This window comes from Poecilia formosa, unplaced genomic scaffold (genome assembly GCF_000485575.1).
Source record: "Poecilia formosa unplaced genomic scaffold, Poecilia_formosa-5.1.2 Scaffold596, whole genome shotgun sequence".
In the NCBI taxonomy this organism is placed as follows: domain Eukaryota; kingdom Metazoa; phylum Chordata; class Actinopteri; order Cyprinodontiformes; family Poeciliidae; genus Poecilia; species Poecilia formosa.
This window is the reverse complement of record NW_006800535.1, coordinates 13423-23267: the sequence shown is the minus strand read 5'-3', so window position 1 is coordinate 23267 and position 9845 is coordinate 13423.

The following is a 9845-nucleotide window of genomic DNA, read 5'->3' as shown; positions in this document are numbered from 1 at the left end:
TGATGGTTGATCAACCATCAAACAACCATCGACCTCCAGCCAACCAATGTTGAAACTGTTTCATTGAGTCAATGTTGTTTTGTGGTTGAAATCTAATGACTGAAATGCTGATGTCTGATCAACATCTGATCAATATTGAATCAATGTCAGCTCTTTTGCCACACCCCTTCCCCTCCTCTCCTCCTCATCAGAGCTCTGGGTCAGAACATTTTATTACTAGGTGGCGGTTAATCATGTTTCAAATTAAGCACTACATGCTGAGAACAGTGGGTTGTGATTCCTGTCTGTACATTTTCTTACTTGTCTGTAAATATTATTACTGACTGTGCATAATGTGTTGACACAAAAACATCTACAAGTCTGTACTAGGAGTTGTACAGTCCACCCCCCCATTTTTACACTAGTGGTTTGTCCCAACCAAACAGCCACTTTGCTGCTGGCTTGTTTGCAACTTCTGAATTGAATTCTCCTCTGAGCAGTTTTATGGTAAGTTTTTCAATATAAATTTGATCTTAAATGTGTTTATTGAAAAATAAGGGCATTGTTTTGTGCCCATAGTAATCCTGGTTATTTTGGGGCAAAACAGATATTTTTAATAATTGAGGTCATGTCTCCTTTTGTATTATTTTCATCCTACCCACCACTCCAGGCCTAAGTATGAAATCCTGTGAGATTTTGTGGGATTTGAATTTTTAAAATAGGGCGGGGCCTATTATTTGGTCTGGGGAAGGGATGCCTGAAAGGAGGAAGAGGCATTTGACGAAGACAGAAAATTGTGGATCTGAACTTTGGTGATAAATGGGACATAAATCGGAACATGACGACGTTGGATTTAGAAAGAAGTGACTGTAGTAGTATGGATTGTAGTGACGAGGAAGGAAGGAGTGGTCAGAATGAAGATAAAGAGTGGGAATTGGTGGGGAAGGGTGGAAAGAAGCAGCAAGCTGCTGAAAGAAAGAGTGTCACTGAAGACACTGATAATGAAGGAATTGAGGAAGGAAAAGAAGCACCAAAAAGACAAAACCTGAATATTATAATAAGATTTGATGAAGGAGAAGGAGTCAAGAAGATTGATCCACTTAAGCTAACAAAAGCACTTAAAACACATGTTGGGGAAATTAAACATGCTAAGATACTGAGAAACGGAAATCTTTTGATTGGATGTAATTCTGAAGGTCAGGTTGAAAAGGCGAAAAAGATTGGATGGGTGTGTAAAGTCAAAGTCAGAGCAGTTGTTAAAGTGGGTGAAAAAAGAAATAATGAAAGCAAAGGTATTATAACAGGAGTGCCGTTGAGTATTAACATGAAGTACTTAGTTGAGAATCTGAAAGAAAGAAACAAGGAAATAAAAGGAGCACGAAGAATGGGGTACAGAGAAGAGTGAAACAGAAACTGTGTTGTTGGAATTTGAAACAAAAGAAATGCCAAGGGAGGTTTTCTTTGGCTTGATAAGATTTAGTGTCAGGGAATATGTGCCTAAACCAGTCAGATGTTTCAACTATAAGGAATTTGGCCATATGCAAAAATGTGTAAAGGAAAAAGGAGATGTGCCCGATGTTCTGGAGACCATGAATATGGTAAATGTGGAGTTGGAGTTAAACCAAAGTGCTGTAGTTGTGGAGGAGAGCCTAGTGTAGCTTTTTGGGGATGCGAAGTAATGAAACTACAATCAATTATACAGAAAATGAAAGTTACGCAGAAAGTAACATATGCAGAAGCGTGTAAAGTAGTTGAGAGAGAAAAACAAAATGGGAAATCTCTAACAGGAGAAAAGCAAGTAATCTCAAGAATTATGGAAATGGTTGAAAAGAAAATTGAAGAAGAAAAAAAGAAAATGGTGACTTTTATTGCAGGAGTTACAAATGCAACATCGGACGTGAAATCAAAAACGGAAAAGATTCAGATTATTGTGAAGGCAGCATGCCATAGTTTAGTCTTAAAGAATATTCGGTGGAAAGACATAAGGGGAGAACTGTGTAGTCAGGCAAGTCAAGAAGGATAGTCTCAATCTTACAATGGAATGCGAGGAGTCTTCTGTCAAATGGGCAAGATTTTAAACAGTTTATTTATGAATTAAAAGAAAAACCTGATATAATTTGTATACAGGAAACTTGGCTGAGGCCTTTTTTGGATTTCAAATTAGATGGATATATTGCAGTTAGATATGATAGAGAAGAAGGAAATGGGGGAGGGTGTCTTTCTCTGATTAAAGAAGGTATTCCATATAAAATTATTGGAAGGAAAGGAGATTTGGAGTATGCTGCAGCTGAAATATGGATGGAAGAGAAGGTAATGTTGATTATAAATTTTTACAATCCTTGTAAAAAGCTTGAGTTAAGCAAACTTGAAGAGATAGATATGAAAGGAAATGTTAATTTTAATGCACATCATTCATTATGGGGTAGTGGAAAAGTAGATTATAATGGGAAAATTTTAGAAGAATTTCTAGATAGTAATAATCTGGTTTACTTGAAGACAAGAAGACAAGAACTGATATAAATTCAGGTAAGGAATCTGTATTAGATTTGACATTTGTTTCTAGATGTTTAGCTCCACTATGTGATTGGCAAGTTAAAAACAAGTCGTTTGGTAGTGATCACTACATTATAATCAGCAAAATAAGGATGGGCCAGGTGCATAGTAAGTGGATATTTGAGAAAGCAAATTGGGAGGAATTTTATAACTTATGTGATAGGAAAATTTTAAGTGTTCAAAATGATCAGCGTATTGAAAGTATGAACCAAATGATTAGTCAGGGTATTTTAGCTGCTGCTGAGGAGGCTATTCCAAAAACATCAGGGAAAAATAGGAGAAAATTAGTTCCATGGTGGAATGATGAATGTAGAAAAGCAGTTAGAGAAAGAAATAAAGCATTTAAATTGGTTAAAAGGTCTCATAATTTTCAACATTTAATTGACTATAAAAAGTCATAAGCAAAAGTCAGGAGAACAATAAGGAGCACAAAAAGAGAATACTGGAGAGATTTCTGTGACACAATTGGCAGTAGTACAAAACTAGGGGATGTTTGGGGGATGATCAAAAAAATGGGAGGAGATAGAAGGGAATGGAGTTATCCTATACTAAATAAAATGATGTAGTAGCTGTAACTGACAAGGAAAATGCTGATATTTTAGTAAGAACGTTTGTGGAGATACATAGTGGGAAAATTTATCAGGTAATGAAATAGAGGGAAGGGAGAGAACTAAAAAGGAAAATGATGGAATCTTAAGAAGAAAGGAGAATAATAATGATCTGATTAATCTATTGGAGAGCTGAAAAGAGCTTTGGATAGGAATAGTGCTCCAGGTAAAGATGAAGTGTGTTATATTATGCTAAGACATGTAAGTGAGGAAGTTTTAAATAAACTATTAATTTTATTCAATAAGATTTGGAAGGAGGGAAGACTGCCTTGTAAGTGGAAAGAAGCTATTGTTATTCCGTTGAAGAAACCTGGGAAAGATCATAGTAACCCAGGAAATTATAAACCAATAGCTTTAACATCTAACCTGTGTAAACTGATGGAAAGGATGGTGAATGAGAGATTGACACAATATTTGGAGTCAAAACATTTAATTGCTCCTTATCAGAGTGGTTTTCGTAGAGGGAGAGGAATAATAGATCCTATTGTATGTTTAGAGGATGATATTAGAAAAGTTCAGATTAATAAGGAAACTGTTGTTGCTGTGTTTTTTGATGTGGAAAAAGCATATGATATGTTATGGAGGGAAGGGCTAATGATTAAATTACATCAGATAGGTATAGGAGGTAATATGTTAATTGGTTATGGGATTTTTTACGGGATAGAAATATTCAAGTTAAAATAGGATATCATGTTTCGGAATTATGTAAAATAGAAAATGGAACCCCTCAAGGAACTGTGGTAAATCCAACATTATTTTCAGTTATGATTAACGACATTTTTAAAGAATTATCTATCGGTTTTGGTAAGTCACTTTTTGCTGATGATGGAGCGTTATGGAAAAGGGGAAGAAATGTGGAACATCTTATTGTTAAACTTCAGGAAGGTATAGATAAAGTGGGTAAGTGAGGGTAAAGTGGGGCTTTAAATTTTCAATTGAAAAGACAAAAGTAATGTTTTTCACAAATAAGAAAATAGGGGTTGATAAAAAGTTGTATTTATATGGGAAAGAGTTAGAAAGGGTTGATTGGTTTCGGTTTTTGGGAGTAGTTTTGGATAAGAAACTAACTTGGAGAAATCACATAGAACATATTATGGAGAAAAGTAAAAAGGTTCTAAACATTATGAGGTGTTTATCAGGATTGTCATGGGGTGCTAGTTTTGATTCCCTTAAAAATATATATGTGGCACTAATTAGATCAAGAATAGATTATAGGAGTGTGGTGTATGGATCAGCAGCTAAAACTAGGTTAAAAAAGTTAGATGTTATTCAAGTCAGAGCAATGAGAATTTGTTTAGGGGCAGTTAAATCAACGCCAATATGTGCCTTACAAGTAGAGTCAGGAGAAATGCCATTATGCATTAGAAGACAGCAGCTAATGGTCAATTACTGGATAAGTTTAAAAGGACATAAGGCAGATCACCCGGTTAAGAAATTATGAGAAAAGTGTTGGGAAAGAGGAAAGAAACAAATTGATAGCTTTGGGTGGGTTGGGGGTTGTTAATGTATATTATAAGGATTTTAGTCCAACTGTATTGTGGCCTTTGAGACCTACATGGACTTGGAAATATATTAATGTAGACAGAACACTAACAAATATTAGGAAAAGGAACACATTAGATACTTGCCAAGAATGTTATAATCAAATGCAGAATAAATATAATATTAAATTTGCAAATATAATATTTGCAAATTTATACTGATGGATCGAAAGACCCCAAAAGTGAAGCAACCAGTATAGCCGTAGTGATTCCTGAATTAAAGATTAGTATTTCAAAAAGAACATGATTATTTGAGTGTGTCACTAAGTCTTCTTAAAAGGTAGAGTCTCTGAGAACAGTTCTTCAAAATATAGTCAGTGTTTTCAGCAAAGGTGAGCTGACTGTCCAGGAATGACCCAAGGTATTTAAAATTTTCCACAGTTTCAACAGGTTGGCCATCGAGAGAAACTGGAACCACTTTAAGGTCTTGTTTAGATTATTTAATTAGCTCTACATTCTTAAGACAATGAAAATTTAATAATAAATAATAAAGACTTTGCTGTATTCTGATTTAGTAATGTAATTATATTAGTTGTGTTACCACCCCCACGCCACTAGAGGCAGTAGCAACCCCTAAAAGATGCGACTAAGGAGCAGATTTAGAAGTATACCGAAAGCTACGGTGAGCTTTGCTGAAGTAATTAAAGACACAAGTTCAAATCCATGCTGAGAGTGGAACTCCTTCAATCAGTGTTTCTCCGCAGCACTGATTGGCTAAGCAATGTAACGTGATCCTCTGCAGCAAGTGATGGCAAAGCAGGGTGTGTCATCACGACTTTACACAAGTGTGTCTACCTCCGTGGCAGAGGCTCCACCGAACCCCTGAGACTGACTCATCGAACCCCTGGGGTTCGATCGAACCCAGGTTAAGAACCACTGGTTTAGATACTTAAATAGCATATTTGGCTCAACAGTGTCAGAGAATATTGCCTACTAGCATAAGCTAAGGTTAATGTTAGCCACAAAGTTTAAGAAAGTAAAACTCACCTTCATGTCAGTGAATATTTAACGAGGCGAACATCTTAACCTTTCTCCAGCTTACTTGGGCTTCGGATTGACGTAACTCGGCCAAGCCCTGCAAGTACCTACTGTAAAAGGCCATTTTCAATAGATCGGAAACAACCGAGCCGCTTTTCCCCGAACGCGGAAGCTGAGGTGCAAAGAGCCCATTGTTTTCTCGCTGCATAGTTATATGTTAATGAGGTGGGCTGCCTTCTATGTCCAGCTCTCTATTGGTGAATATACCAACACATTCTCACTCCCAACTCGTCACATATTGACGCTTGGGCAGGTACCCTCGGCGTCACATATTGACGCCGAGGGTACCCTCTTCGCGTCAATATGTGACGCGAAGGGTTCTCTCATTGAATGCTGTACCGCTCCCTAAGCGTCCGATACTGACGATCTAGGAACGAATAAGATGACGAGTCTATTCTATTTAACAAAAAAAACAAAAAAAAAAAAAAAAAACTTTATTTTCAATTTATGTGCTAGTTTGAACAGGATATTAAGAATATATACTGCAAATACATGCCAGACGTATCGGTCATAAGACTTTAATTCGGTATTTAAAAATAACTCAGTAAAATATAAAACCGGAGGGTTTTCATTGTGGTTTTTGTTAGCTTGATTTAAAAGCTTTTTTTTTTTAATTTACCAACTATTTTTGTGTATGATATAAATGATTTACATCAAATAAATTTAAGAAAATTTAAGATGCATTTTCTTTTGTGATTGCATGCAAACTGTTCTGTAAACGTTTAATATTTTTGATTGAAATAATAAAAATAAGGACGGACCCCACAAAAACCCAAGAAGAATACGATGATGTCATCCTATGCGACACTTACACTCCGGTGAGTAGAAACCTGCACCTGTCATAAATGTTTTTGTACTCTAAAACAAAAAATAACTCCAAAGTGTTACGTTATAAAGTTACTGATGGTAGTTTTAGGACTTAATGGCAGTAGGACTGTGATGCGAATGACTGAAGACACGTTTGTAACATTTTTTTTTTTTTTGCCGGAAAATATACGGTGGACGCTAGCTAAATTAGCCTGTTGGAGGCTAATTGTTCCTGTACACTGTACCTGTGCTTAATACGTTTAATTAGCCATGATAAAGTCACATAATAGTATTTATAGCCATGCTTGTTGTTGCCACTTTGTAAAATTGGAGGGTTGCTAAAACATCAGTGCCCCTGTAACAGAGTTACAAATGTACTTTTTTTTTAAATTATAATTTGTAATTCATTTTATATTGAGAATATGTGAATTTTATCTTATTTAGTTAATATTTGTTGTTTTGCCTGCGGGGGTCGCCTTTCTACACTTTGCCTCGTTTGTGTCTCCTGGGCTTCCGTAGCTCGGTCCGGCCTCATAGCATCTCCGTTTCCCCCTTTTCCCTCACAGTGTTGTTTTGCGCTGCTGTGGGTAAGTCAGACAAGTTCACTGCTGCGATATATGTTTATTTTCTGTACGGATGTTGTTGTTTATGTTGAAGTTTTATCATGTGATGTTTATTGTTGTTTGTTAATGTGTTATTTTGCAGTTTTTACCATCATTGTGGGTTTTTATAACCAGTTTTATTATAATTTTCTTTCTTTTATTTTGGCGCGAACAACCGGTGCTAATCCAGCACAGTTCGGTTGAACATTGTTTTTATTTTCACATTTAGGCTGGAGTGCAAGGAGATTAGAAGAGGAGGTTGATTTAATGTTTTACTCTTCTTCTCCAGGTATGTGTTTTTATTTTAAGTTATCCTTTTTATCTCTGTTTATTTAACTCTGTCTATTGTGTTGCTGTGGCCACCAGGTGGCGTTTTTCTCCTCTTGTTTTTAGTTTATGATTTTTGTGAGATTTCTTTTTTTTTGTTGCCGTTGATTTTTGTTGAATCGTAAAAAAAAAAAAAAAAGTTAGACAGGTTGGAGAGTAGCACAAAACTATCACTGTCTGCACCTAACCAGCGCAAACCTAAACCACAAAAAAAGTTAGTAGACAGCGTTGTTCTGCGCTGCTGTGGGCTGGAGTGCAAGGAGATTAGAAGAGGAGGTTGATTTATTGTTTTGCTCTTCTTCTCCAGAATAAAAAAAGATTTCATCGAAACCTGATTGCCTGATTGACTTACCACCCGTTACACCCCTAGGCTGTGATGATCTTAAAATTTTGTTTATGAATCCTCTCTGAATACACTGATTGCAGCTAGGTCATTTACTTGAATTAAAAATGAACTTGCATCAGTACAGGCAAATTTCTTTCCTCCTGTCCATGTTATTTATTGCTGTTGCAAGCCAGATGAAGAGAAGTAAAGAGCTGAGAACCTGATCTTTGAACAGACAGAGACCTAGGAGCAGCCTTGGCTGCTTACTGAGGAGCATCCAATGATGACACCAGAGACTGTGATAGTCCTTGATCTTGTTCCTGTTTCTCCTCCTGTTGTCCCATCCTGTCTTTTCAGAAGAAGAAAAGACCCAGAAGCACCTCTCCAGCTGCCTCTCCTCCCACTCCGTCATCTGTCTCCCCCCATAGATCAGCCACATCTGCATTCATGTCACCTGCTGACCATGCCGTCTCCTTAAGTCAGTGAGGCCGATAAGAAGAGAAAGCGTAAGTTAAAATGTTATGGAACGATCCCTTCAAGTGTCAAGCTTGTACCCCAGATGTGCTTTCAGTTTCAGTGGATGGAAATTGGAAGTATTATGTCTATAGAGAGAACCCTTCGCGTCACATATTGATGAGAAGGGGGTACCCTCAGCGTCATTATGTGACGCCGAGGTTACCTGCCCAAGCGTCAATATGTGACGAGTTGGGAGTGAGAATGTGTTGAATATACAGGAAAGAAAACGATCCGTGTGCAGATCGATTGTGAATGCCTGCGCTGTGGTCCTCTTCGGAGAGAGCCTTATAGACCCTTTTCACAAGATGTCAAACAACATCCGTTTAACATCCTAACATCCACTATCTATACATAATCTAAACTGGACAAATTCCTTGCTGATTGATACCAGTTTGACTACGAAGGTACGTGGGGGTTTTTTTTGTTTTTTTTTCTAGCTGTTAGTTGATATGCTAGGCTAGCAATAGTAATTTGTTAGCTGGCTAACATTACGTGGCCTTTCTGTTTTGGAAATAGAACGTATTTAGGCTCTAATCTTAATCAGATTTTTATAGTATAGACTGGGGTTGCCACCCGTCATGGAAAATGCATGATCGTATTAAACCCTCCTCATTTACGCTAGTTTCACCACCCGCTCAGTAGCGACATTACCTGTAGCCACATGTCCAAAACTTGACAATTATGCCAAAAAACCCACTACTCCACCATGTCCTGAGAAGTTAAACTCCTGCTACGATCAAGACATGAGGAGGAAGATGCTTATGATTAGAAGGTTAAGTTTCTTATACTTTGTCTTCCTGTGGTTGTAGACTTGGCAGTAGAAAATTGATAACATAGGAATAATAACTTTATATCCCTTTTAACAAGTTACACTTGATTCTGCTGTGGTGCCTGTGGAAACAAAGTGCATGAAGTTTGTGCTGAGGTGGGAAAACCCTGTGGATCACATGGTGAGACTTCTGCTTCAAACTGCTCATTACAGTTTATCATTACCTCTGTCATCCACCAGTTCACTGCAGACTGGCACCTGCCAAGGACCGTACATGGATGTCTTCTTAAGTTGTAAACCCTGACTACATACTGTTGAAATAAAATGTATATGTCTTTTGTAACTACATTTTCTCTATCAATGACTTAAATTGTTAACTGTGGTAATTATGTTTGTGTAATGTAGTAACCATGTAGTGTTTAATATAATTATTAAATATATGTTTTAAAGAAACAGCCACAAACCTTATGCCTTTGGTCCACAATAGCAGCTTTAATTTATAATTTCCTCTCCTCCACATACTTTGTTGTCAGATGTGTAAAATTTACAAAAAGAAGCAATTTAAATGTAAAAGTTGCACATATGTAGATTACTCAAGAGAAGCTATTTACAATAGTTTTTTACAGAACTCTACACAACATCAATTCATTTATTAATAGATACATGTATATATATATTAACTACAGAATAGATACACAAAAGGGCGTAGGAACGAGTCTGTCATTGAGGGGGACGCATATCGGAAACCTGGCAGATCAGTAAATATCTTAAGCAGAAATG